At 46.6% G+C, this 12,080-nt stretch overlaps 1 long non-coding RNA gene across 1 annotated transcript in view; it reads right to left on the bottom strand.

The window, feature by feature from the left end:
- LOC113220530 overlaps window positions 1-5,087 on the bottom strand; it is a 5,874-nt gene extending 787 nt beyond the window's left edge. Inside the window, exons 1-2 of the long non-coding RNA XR_003307392.2 lie at window positions 4,949-5,087; window positions 3,403-3,589 (exon numbers count right to left, since the gene is read on the bottom strand). This is a non-coding gene — a long non-coding RNA (uncharacterized LOC113220530). The remainder of the gene's footprint in view (window positions 1-3,402; window positions 3,590-4,948) is intronic.
- Between the last annotated feature and the right edge of the window lie 6,993 nt (window positions 5,088-12,080).

Below are 12,080 nucleotides of genomic sequence, written 5' to 3'. Positions count from 1 at the left end.
TTGTGCTTACTGGAGTTAGGCTCCTACCTGCCTACAGAGACAGGGCTGCTGTCCCCTTGAGTAATTACATTTAAAGGGATGAGGCGTCTTTCTTATTCCTTATTTCCTTGTCCTGCAGCATGAGTGGCTCATTTCAGGTAGAAAAGGTCTTGTATGTCATTAGTAATCCTAGAGTGTCCGTGCATCCCAGTAAACAGTGTTGTGCCTCATCTGAGGCCGAGCAAGTGGCCCTGGTTGTTTAGAGACCCTCACACCTCTCCCTGAATTCTCTGTCCAAGAGTTTGAGCAGTCATCGCCCATCCTAATTGCAGGAGCAGAAGCCACATGTGGTGCTCCCAGTGTGCCCTCATCCACACAGAGGAGCAGGGAGGCTCCGTCCTCGTCTGGCCCTTTCCCTTGGATTGATGGAGGCTTCTTAGCACATCAGCCTGAATTCTCCTCCAACCTTCTGTCTGGCAACATCCATTCCTCTAAATTCAGTGGAGTCGACCCTCATCCTGCATCGCTCTTGCCCTGATACCATTGTGTCCACCAAACATTTTACTCTGCTTCTTCTTTTAATCTCTCCATGTTTTAAACGTATTCGTGTTGTACTTGAAGATTCACATGAAATCTTTTTGCCACCTCTAGCCAGAATGGCCTATTCTTCTAAAGTCCTAAAGCTTCATGATGCCAAATCATACCCATGATGAATTTTCATCTTTCAGCCTTGAATGTTTTTATTGATTGATTGATTGATTGATTGAGACAGAGTCTCGCTCTGTCACCCAAACTGGAGTGTAGTGGCTGGATCTCAGCTCACTGCAAGCTCCGCTTTTCGGGTTCACGCCATTCTCCTGCCTCAACCTCCCGAGTAGCTGGGACTACAGGCGCCGCCACCTCGTCCGACTAGTTTTGTGTATTTTTTTAGTAGAGATGGGGTTTCACCAGGTTAGCCAGGATGGTCTCGATCTCCTGACCTTGTGATCCGCCCGTCTCGGCCTCCCAAAGTGCTGGGATTACAGGCTTGAGCCACCGCGCCCGGCCTATTTTGTTTTTTAAAGGTGTGCTGTCGTAGGGTCTAGAGACATGGACTGCTGTACCTCCATTGAATTTAGCTTTTTCCTATGGAATTTAGTAGTAACAATTCATAAATAATTTAATGTTTGATGTGCTATTAGTTGTAATTAGTTAATGTAATCAGAATTAATTGATTAGCCCCCTACTTTATGTTGCAGTCATCCATGCACTCTGGTACAGCAATAAGCAAACATGCAGCTTCCCTTCTAGATAAGGAGACCAATGTTGCAGATAGTACGTGAAGTGTACGGGGGGTGAGATGGTTGCAATTCTATAGTTAGCAATGAAGAAAATCCGAGGAATGGAGGTGACGGGGGGAACTTGTTGCAATTTAAAATGGAGAGATCAGAAAAGACCTCAGTGACCAAGTGAAGTTTTAGCTGAGACCTCAGATGCTTGGGAGAAAGCCAGCTGGACCTCTGGCAGATGCCCCAATATACAGTCATCTTGACCCAGTACATAGTTCAAAATAACATGGAAAGTTAATTCAGGGACCACGTGATTCCAGGTCTGTGGCAGTCACCAGAGCCCAGAGAAGGCTCCTGGGCTTCACAACCTGCTTCCCTATTTGTGTCCTTCACCGTCTAAACAAGAAGTCAGGGATCATTCCCCACTCTGTCCTCCCCGGAGTCTGCCTGGACTTCCCCATCCACGTAGTGTCTCAGTGGGTACCTGGACCCCTGAGCTGCCTCAGCACACTGCAGCAACACGAAGGCTTCCATGTTCCTGGTGTAATGCTTTCCCTCCCTCATCCCTTATCCACTCAGAGGCTGTATTTTCCGGGCAGAATCAGGTTCTCAGCAGCTTTAGGGCAACACAAGGGAGGGCACATTGCAAAGTGCAGTGGAGCATTTGTGCATGTACATTTTGTGGGTGTGAAGAACACTTTATGGGTGTGAAATTCTGGTCTTAGTAGACGTGGCTGGAGGATGCCTTTAATGAGGACATCCTGGTGTGGGCTGCTGTGCTTTCTGTTCCATGCTTCCTGCCTTTGCATTCTCTTCTAATGAAAGTTGCTTCAGTGGATCTCCTGTAGCCCTATGTCTCAAAAGGCAAATGTGTGACCTGGACATGTTCAATAAAACTCCAGTTCTTTAGCACAGAGGATGCTGGTTTTTTCCAGAGGAGTGAATTTGTGACTGCATAAACTTTAAGCTAACAACAGTTGTTTGCCCAGCACATGGGAATTCTTTGAGAGTGCATCCAGAGAAAATGAGGCAGAGTGAAAGGTAGAGCAGTGGGTGGGAGATTGTTGGTGTGATTTGGGCCTTCATTTCCATTTGAGTCTGAAGCCCAAACTCCTGCTTGAAATTCCTAGAATTTGGAATTTTGTTTTGTTTCAAACCTATGATTCTGGTAGATGCATCCCAAGTGTCTTGAGACGCAAAGACACATCAAAGGTGAAAGAGATGTAAAGACAGAAATCTTGCGAGAAGGTATTTATTTGCGATGAGAAAAGGAAATGGAGGAGAAGGTACAGGAGTAACAAGAATTTCTTTCAACTCTCAAAGGAACTTCTGAGCGTATTTTTCTTGATTCTGGAAGCTCAGCGGCAGCAGATCCGGCAGAGTCAACCACGAAAAGCACAGGACCCCAAACGGTTTTATAACAGACGGCAAAATCCTCGTGTGCAAATGCACCTCAAGCCTTTCGCTGACTCTGGGGACACAGAGAAAGCATCATAAATGGATCAGAAGGTCAGCAGAGAATGACAAAGGGAATCTTGGAGAAGTCACGTGCTAGCTACTGAGTGATGTCGGCTGCGTTAGGGCCGGTAGCATGAACAACTTCAGTCAGTAGGAATAAATACACAGAGCAGTGCTGGTCACACAGGATTGAGACTTATTCTCATTTGCTCTCATTTTTGTGCCTCTGCCCCATCACACACACACACACCTGAACACACTCTTAGGCTTGGCTCTGCTTTTTAGAAACTATTCTATAAATACAGTAAAATATTCTCCGTGTAATGAAGATGACTTGTTCGAATCAAGTACTAGTCAGAGTGTCTCTTCATATCTTAAACCTACTGAATTTCACACACATATCTTGATTGCAAGTTTTATTTTTTTAACTTTATTGATTTTGTAAAGTGAAAGGATTATTAAGGCGGTAAAGGAATAAAAGAATGGTTACTCTCTAGGCAGAGTTGCCTCAAGTCTTTAAAGACAGAAACCTGTTAGATTTCTTTGGCTCTCTATTCAATTTATAGATGAGAAAACCAAGGCCCAGAGATGCTAAATGAAGCCACCTAAGTGACATGGACCACTGAGACTCTATTCCCGACTCTGTCTCCCATCCATCCCTCTAGACCCTGCAGCTCTGCATGCCGACCTGTCTCACCTGAAAGCTGAAGAGTGGCACTTTCATGCCGTGTAAAGGAATGAGCCATTCCTTGATCATCTGCTCCAGGCTGCTCCTGGGCGGCAGCTTCATCAGCTCTTGCCTGACGTGCCTCTGCCTGAGCCTGCAGGGCCACCAGGAGAAGCATGGCAGTGAGGAGGGCAAAGGTCCTCATGGCTGGAGTGACCTGGAGGACGGAGAGCAGGAGCGGACAAGTCGGGAGAGAGGAGTTAGCCTGGATTTCTATGTCTGCAGAGAGAAGACTCAGAGACAGGAAATCTTGAACCTTCTCAGAGGTGGTGTGCATTCCACTGGAGACTGTGTGGGATCCCATTGTTCTCAATGTCCATGTTTTCTTCCTTTGCTCTCCCAGCTTTCACTCTAGTTTGAATCTCTATGTTTAGTATCTGTGCTGGGTGGAGAGGATGGTGATGATGAGGATCCTGGCATCTTTCTCCTGTTTCTCACCTCATGACATATTTACTTTTTACTGTTCTACCAAAGGATAACAGCAGTGCTTTGTTCAATAAGTTCAGGACACAAATATGTCCTTTCCTTCAGATGGTCCCACTACTCTCTATAGGTCTACACTCTGGCAGCAGGCATGAATTCCTATCAAGTGAAGAGTCATTTATTGTAGGCATCAATGGCTTGACCACTCTCATGAAGGCGTGGGGTGAGTAGCCTCCTGCAGGGGCCAGTGTGAAGAGGACAATGACCTTACCATGCGATAGGTGAAATGAACACAGTGATATCGAGGTAAAAAGCTCGTCTACAGCCAGAAATTTGTTTCCAGCTCTACTGAGATGGGAATAAGAATTAAAAATGGTATATATCTACTGTCCTGCACCTTAGGATTTGATGTTTGATACATGTGGTCCGTTATCATATACTATATACACAAACCAACTCAAAATGGAGCAAAGACCCACACATAGACCTGAAACCGTAAAATGACGAGAGGAACATATGAAGATAACGCTTTGACATGGATGTTGGTAATGACATCTTTGCTATGACACCAAAGACACAGGAGTAAACGAGAAAAGAGACAAGTCGGGCTGCATTGACCTTAAAGCATCTGCACATCCAAAAACAAACCAACAAACAAATAATCAACTGAGTGAAAAAGCAACTGAGAAAGTGAAAGGCAATAGTTGCAAACTCTAAGTGGTAAAAAGTATAAATATCTAAATACATAAGGAAGTCAAACAACTTAGTAGGAAATAACAAATGTCTGATTGAAAAACAGGCCAAGGAGTAGGATCGGTTTCTCTCCAAATAAAAGGATGTTTTAAGGAGCTATTGCTGTCTCTGTTGGACGTGTCAAGTAGGACACATGTAATTAGAAGGAAATTCCTTGAGTTTCTCTATCAATTGAGCTGGTAGCCAATGCTCAGCAGCCCCCAGAGGTTCAGACAGAAAAGCACAGCAGGGAATCACCCACTGGGTCCCTCTGTGCTGGCCCAGGAGTCACAGGTCAGACTGGGGGCACAGCTTCAATGTTCAAACGTCTATGTGAAAGTTAAAGTTTCGTGTTACTTACAGATCCTCAAGTTAATCAGAGTGAAGAGAGAAGGAAGACAGCAGTCCTCTGTCCCGGGTCTCCTGTAGCAAGAGCAGCCGTGCACAAACAGCAGACGACTTCCCTATTTAAGAGTCCTTTGGGATCAAGTGTCCTAATATCCTGGGTTACTTTCCATTGGGTATATTAAATAACTCTTTTGGCAAGAGCAGTTGAGAAATTTGGTGGGAAGCTCGGGTTCAGACAGAGGGTCCCCTCATTTGCCTTGGTCAGCCCTGGCCAGGCCCAGGCAGCAACCAATGATGGATTCTCCATGATTCCTTACACAATGGACCCTGAGATGCTTGTGCTGGTGGCTGAGGCTGGGTTCACTGCATCAAGGGATAATTTAAAGCCCCCAGGAGAGCCTGGCCTGCGTGTCACAGGATACACTGTGTCAGAGAGACAAGGACACGATAGACATCCAGGCCCAGGAGAGGATGAGGAACCTTGCCCTGAACCAGCCTCCACAGTACCTGAGCTCTCACCATAACAACACATGAAAGCTGAAGGCTGTGCTGGGATGTTGCAGAACACATGGGGGAGACTGAATACCACCTTGGCTTGTGTTTCCAGGCAGGGCAGGTTGTGTCGGTTTGTTAAGGATGTGCACACAGCATGTGGTTCCCTAGAGCAGACAATTGCCTCATTGCTTGGGCAATGGACAGTTTAAGGCTAACCGAGTTTCTAGGACCATCCGGTCCAAGGACTCCTGGGTTTGCTGCTTGAGAACTAACATCTCTTGGAAGTCTCTCAGGGGGGCGGCCAAGGTGGCAGCAAGATGGGTGTTAGCTGGCATCACCTGGTGCTGTGTGCTCAATTTCCTTGCTCTCTAGCCAATTTTGGGCAGGCTTATGAGTCTCCATACACACAGCCTGAGTAGGATGATCACTGTTCGCTTGAGATGCACAGGATTTAGCTCCTGTGGTCCCTCATGTGTTATTTGAGGAGAAGCCCTAGGGAGACTAATGCACATTTCAAAATGCACCAATACCAACCCTCCTCCTCCTTCTCCTAGTGAGGTAGATGGGATAAGGTTTCTAAAAATGGGAAAAGAATGCAGTCACTCCTGAGGCAATAAATACCTATGGTGAGGTTTCTGAACCCAGTGTGCAGATTGGGCAGCCCCTGCTCACATAGGAGGGTCCTGTACAACACTGATCCAGCAGGCTGGGTGCTCAGGGCCTCCCCTGTAGCTCTATGTGAAGGCAGCAGGCATTGGGCTATGGAGAACCGGGTGTAGTGGATGGAGAAGTACAGTGTCTGTCTCAACCTTAAGTAAGGAGGAGTTGTCTCAAGCCTTGCTAGGGGTGGTCGCTGTGGCAGAGCAGTGGGATCAGCTGTCCCTCTGAGGAAGCAGAGAGTTCCTGATGTGTGGCAGGCCCAGGACCTTCAGCACTGGAGGAAGTGAGCACTAGTCTCATCCCAGCATAAGAAGAAATTGGGGCTGCTTAGGGAGACTGAGGCCCTGGCGATGGTTTTATTTCCTGGGGCATTAGTAGGTGCCTGGAGGAGTCCAAGGATGAGGATATAGGGGCAGAATATGAAAGGGTGTGTTTGCAAGTGAGGAGGGTCTCTGGATTTTGGAAATGTCCCGTTTCTGAAAGAAGTGAAACCTGGACCTGCTTCCTGCACACAGGACACACTCCAGTCCATCAGCATTTCCACAGCACTGCATGAGTGCTATTAGTGCCAAGGCTGTTTAGATTTGGGCGTAGGGTTGGTACACACAGATCTCCCACATTCACAGTTTTCGCCTAGCTTCTACGGCAGCCTTATAATATGACTGAGGCTCTGAGAGTTCCTTGCATCTTAAAGTAATGGGATTACAGTGAAGGCAAATGGTGAACTCAGCATTCTATTCAACGATGTCACCGTTGGGGTACCCAGCAAAGAACGAGGTAAAGGAAGCAGCAAGGCAAGAGTCTGGGTACTGGATATGACCCCACACCATGTCTTGGGGATGGTGAGGTCCGTACCTGTAGACGAGAGACTGGTTGGTGGTGACGTTGTGGTCAAAGTCATTTTCTTCTACAAGGGATTTAAACAAATAAGTAAGCAAAAAAGAAATGACCCCTTTAAAATTTATGCCAGGGCATGGACAGATACTTCTCAAGAAAAGACATACAAGAGGATAACAAACATACGAAAATGCTTTACATTACCGATCATTAACAAATGTAAATTAAATCCTCAAAGAGATACCACCTCACACTAGTCAGAAGGGCTGTTATTAAAAAGTCAAAAATAACAGATATTGGCAGGAATGCATAGAGAAGAAAACACTTATACACTATTGGGGGAGTGTTAATGTGTTCAGGCACAAGTGGCAAGCAGTTTAGAGATCAGCCAAATAACTGAAAACAAAACTCTGATTCCACCAAGACACATGCACTCATATGTTCATGAGAGCATCATTCATGATAACAAAGACATGGAATCAACCTAGATGCCCATTGGTGGTGGACTGGTTGAAGAAAATATGGTACACATACGCCATGGGATACTGCAGTCATAAAAGAGAATGAAATTGTGTCGTTTGCAGCAAGACGGATGCAGCTGGAAGCCATTATCCTTGGTGAATTAAAGCAGGAGCAGAAAACCAAACATCACATGATCTCACTTGTAAGTGGGAGCTACACAGTGGGTAATCATGGACTCATGGACATAAAGGCAGGAAGAATTTTCCAAAGCAGCAGCACCCAGAGTGATTTTAGGAGTTCAGGGAGTACAGAATGCACTGCAAGTGGCTCTGAGTCAGTGGTGGCTCCTGGTTCTACCTTCCTCACCCCCAACCCAGTGTCCTGATGTCCTTCCCTCCCAGGCTTAGCTGCAGCGGACTGGAAGAGGGACCAGGGAGGGAGGGGGGCAAATGTTGTTGACCTGTCTATTGTGTAGTATGCTGTCTATCTGGGTGATGAGGTAAGTTGTACCCACACCCTCAACATTGCCCTATAGATTCACCCTGCATATAACAAACCTGAAGATGGACCCAGAAATCTAAAAGAAAAGTTGCAAAATAATGAGATTCATTGTTGTGTCTGGTTCCTATGAAGCTGACGTCTCCTGGATGATCTCCTGGGCAGGGGCGCTGTTGTCTGATGCTGGGGCCATCCTGGTGGCGGTGGTCTTCCCAGGTGTTCACACAAGAAAGGATGTGGGTTCTGGGTATTCTGTTTACTGCTGCTATTGCACAGCCTGTCAGCTTCTGTGTGTCTGGTTCAGCAGCAGCCGTACCAGCAGCATCCAGAGTGATTTTAGGAGTTCAGGGAGCACAGAATGCGCTGCAAGTGGCTCCGAGTCACTGGTGTCTCCTGGTTCTGCCTTCCTCACCCCTAACCTAGTGTCCTGATGTCCTTCCCTCCCAGGCTTCGCTGCAGTGGTGAGCACTGCAGGCTCGTGCGTGGCACTCCATTCCCAGGACCCATTGGGTTCCCAGCCTGTTGAGGTTGCACCTGTTCCCTGTCCAGTGGCTTTCAAACTTTCATCCCAACGAGCACAGGGCTTCTTCTCTTGCAGTCCCTTTCACATTCTTTTCGGACTGCCCTAGAACGTTGGCAGAACTCTGGAGTTTAAACAATCAGGAGTTTTGTCTAAAAGTCTTTGTGGTGGGGAACCCACCCCCGATAATTCAATGTGGGTTCTTTTCTGTTTCCCTTAGTGTTGGCCGGTTTGAGAAATAAAGGGCAAGAGTACGAAGAGATACATTTTTAAAGCTGGTTGTCCAGGGGAGACATCACATGTTGATAGGTTCTATGATGTCCCCCAAGTCACAAAACCGGCAAGTTTTGATTAGTGATTTTTAAAAAGGGAGGCAGTGTATGAATAGGGTGTGGGTCACAGAGATCACATGTTTCATAAGGTAATACAGTATTATAAGGCAAATGGAGGCAGGGCGAGATCACAGGAGCAGGGTGAAATTAAAATTGCTAATGAAGTTTCAGGCACGCATTTCATTGATAACATCTTATCAGAAGACAGGGTTTGAGAGCAGACAACCGGTCTGACCAAAATTTATTAGGCGGGAATTTCCTCGTCGTAATAGGCATGGGAGTGCTACGGGAGACCCGGGCTTATTTCATCCCTTATCTGCAACCGTAAAAGACAGACATCCCCAGAGTGGCCACTTTAGACACATCCACCTAGGAATGCATTCTCTCTCTCAGGGATGTTCCTTGCTGAGAAAAAGAATTCAGCAATATTTCTCCTATTTTCTTTTGAAAGGAGAGAAATATGGCTCTGTTCCACCTGGTTCTGAGGCAGCCAGACCTCATGGTTATCTCCCTTGTCCCCTGAACATCACTATTATCCTGTTCTTGTTTAAGGTGCCCAGATTTCATATTGTTTAACCAATTTGTGCAGTTAACGCAATCATCACAGGGTCCTGAGGTGACATACATCCTCAGCTTATGAAGATGATGGGATTAAGAGATTAAAATAAAGACAGGCATTGGAAATCACAAGAGTATTGATTTCACTTATTCACTGATAAGTGTCCATGAAATCTTCACAATTTATGTTCCGAAATTGCAGTAAAGACAGGTGTAAGAAATTGTAAAAGTATTAATTTGGGCAACTAATACATGTCCACGAAATCTTCACAATTTATGTTCTTCTGCCATGGCTTCAGCCGGCTCTTCTGTTTGGGGTCCCTGACTTCCCGCCACATCTTTGCAACACTTTCTCTTCCATGTTTACCCTCAGTTTCCCCGCCATCCCCATTTTCCCATTCTCTCCACCGGTGTCAACACCCAGTGTCAGTAGACATGGCTTAAGCTGGTCTTTCATACACATGCATTTGAAGTTCCAGGGAATATTGAAGTGAGTGTGAACTCTCCCTAAGTGCCTTGACATCATCAGGTGGAAGGAAATATTCTACAGAAACAGTGGGTGAGGGTGCAGGTGTGCCCATGAGAGGAGAGAGGCCTCCAGAGCAGCAAGAATATTCCCACACACTTTGAGGCTGTCTGGTGGCCCCAGCAGACAGTGTGTGTGGACCTTTGGCACGGCCCTGAGACCTGGTTTTGCACCGGTAGGAAAGGGCTGTTGTGGAACACAGCGTGCCTGTTAGCATGAGGCAGAGAGGGATTGTCTGGGAATGAGCTCTGGGGAGAACTGGCCACATTCCAGTTCCTCAGAGTGCACCGCCCTGTCCCTCCCCTCAGCCGTTTGTCCACCATCCTGCAGGGCGGGTCCTGGTCCTGCCTGTGCCACACAGAGACTCCCGGGCCTGCAGATTCAGCTGGGACAGGCAGGAACTCCAAGTTCCCTGCACGTTGTCTGCCTTTCCCAGCTGCCTCTCTCAGGTTGTCTACGTGTCTATTGTTGTCGTCTGCAGCAATTTTACAATAAACCATGAAGAAATAACTTCCTTGAGCTGTTTTGAAATGTGGCCCTAAATCCCTGACTCTTTCCACATAAAAATGGAGGTGAAATCCTCTTCTTTTGAATCTACGTTGGGTGACATCTTGACCAGTTGAACACACCTGACTTCGCACCACGGCGTTTGCTGGGCTAAGGACATAAGAAGTTCGTATCTTTCACTTCCTCTGTATTGTACGGTGCTGCAGCCTGAATGTTTTTGTCTGTCTGAAATTCATGTGTTGAAATCCCTCCCCCAGGTATAGCATGAAAAGGTGGGGCTTTCTGGGAGGAGATAAGTTCAGGAGGGTGGAGTCCTCATGAATAGGATTAGTGCCCCTGAGGAAGAGGCCCCAGAGAGCTCCTTCATTCCTTCCCTCAGGTGAGGAAGCAGGGTGGAGTGCCAAATAACTGCCAAATAACTGAAAACAAAACTCAAGTGAAGAGTCATTTATTGCAGGCACGGGGTGGAGGGCTGAAACAAAGGTGGGGGTCACTGTCAGCCAGGAGGATACAGCACTGAGAGGTTGGGAGGGTGACTGAGAGGAAATGTTAGAGTGAGCTCTTTCCCTTAGGTTCTTCATGAGTTGGTTGTTTCTTAGTGAAAAAGGAAAAAATTCAGGTATTCCTAAAATGGAATGAGTACTTTTCAGATCTCTTTCCTTCTGGATTTGCTTGTAAGCCAAGTTTAGAAAATCAGAAAAGATATAGCAAAAGAAACCTATTTCATTTATTGTCCAAAAAAAATTCACCAAGATGTTTTAGAAATGTGAAGGAAGCGCCTATTGAAGTCTGGTGAAATAGGAATCACACTGTTGTAATAGGGAGGGCTGTAGGTCTCAACTTCCCTGAAGACAAAGGCAGGAAAGGTTAAACCCTGGGTGAGCTAGGGGAAATGCACTGGAGGTCGGCACCCACTCTGTCCTCCCTGGGTTCTGCATGGGCTTCCCCATCCATGCAGTGTCTCAGTGGGGTGCCTGGAAGCCTGAGCTGCCTCAGCACCCTGCAGCAACAAGAAGGCTGCCGTGTTCCTGGTGAATCGCTTTCCCTCCCTCATCCCTTATCTCCTCTGAAGCTGTGTTTTCCAGGCAGAATCAGGTTCTCAGAGGTGTTAAGGCAACACAAGAGAATGCGTGTTGCAAAGTGCAGTGGAGCATTTGTGCGTTTGCATTTTGTGGGTGTGAAGACGACTTTATGGGTGTGAAATCCAGGTCTTAGTAGACGTGACTGGAGGGTGCTCTTAATGAGGCCATCGCGGTGTGGGCTGCTGCGCTTTCCCTACCATTAATCCCGCCTTTGCTAACAACCCATTTCCCTCTTAAAGTTGTTTCAGCGAATCTCCTGTAACCCTATGTCTTAAAAGGCAAACGTGTGACTTGAACACATTTGATTAAACTCCAATTCTTTAGCACAGACCATGCTGGTTTGTCCTGAGTAGAAATGATTTTGTGACTGCATGAACTTTAAGCTGACAATGATTGTTTGCCCAGCACACAGGGGCTCTTTGAGAGTGGATCCAGAGACAATGAGGCAGAGTGAAAATACAGAGCAGTGGATGGGGAGGTTGATGGTGTGATTTGGGCCTTCATTTCCATTTGAATCTGAAGCCCAAACTCCTGCTTGAAATTCCTAGAATCTGGAATGTTCTTTTGTTTAAAACTTGAGGATTCTGGAAGGTGCATCCCAAGTGTCTTGAGGCACAAAGACATATCAAAGGTGAAAGAGATGTAACGACAGAAATCTTGCGAGAAGG

The sequence above is a fragment of the Piliocolobus tephrosceles genome, unplaced genomic scaffold (assembly GCF_002776525.5).
Source record: "Piliocolobus tephrosceles isolate RC106 unplaced genomic scaffold, ASM277652v3 unscaffolded_1489, whole genome shotgun sequence".
Classification (NCBI taxonomy): Eukaryota; Metazoa; Chordata; class Mammalia; order Primates; family Cercopithecidae; genus Piliocolobus; species Piliocolobus tephrosceles.
Note: the sequence above shows the minus strand (reverse complement) of the source record. Positions and strands in the feature narration are given on the sequence as shown.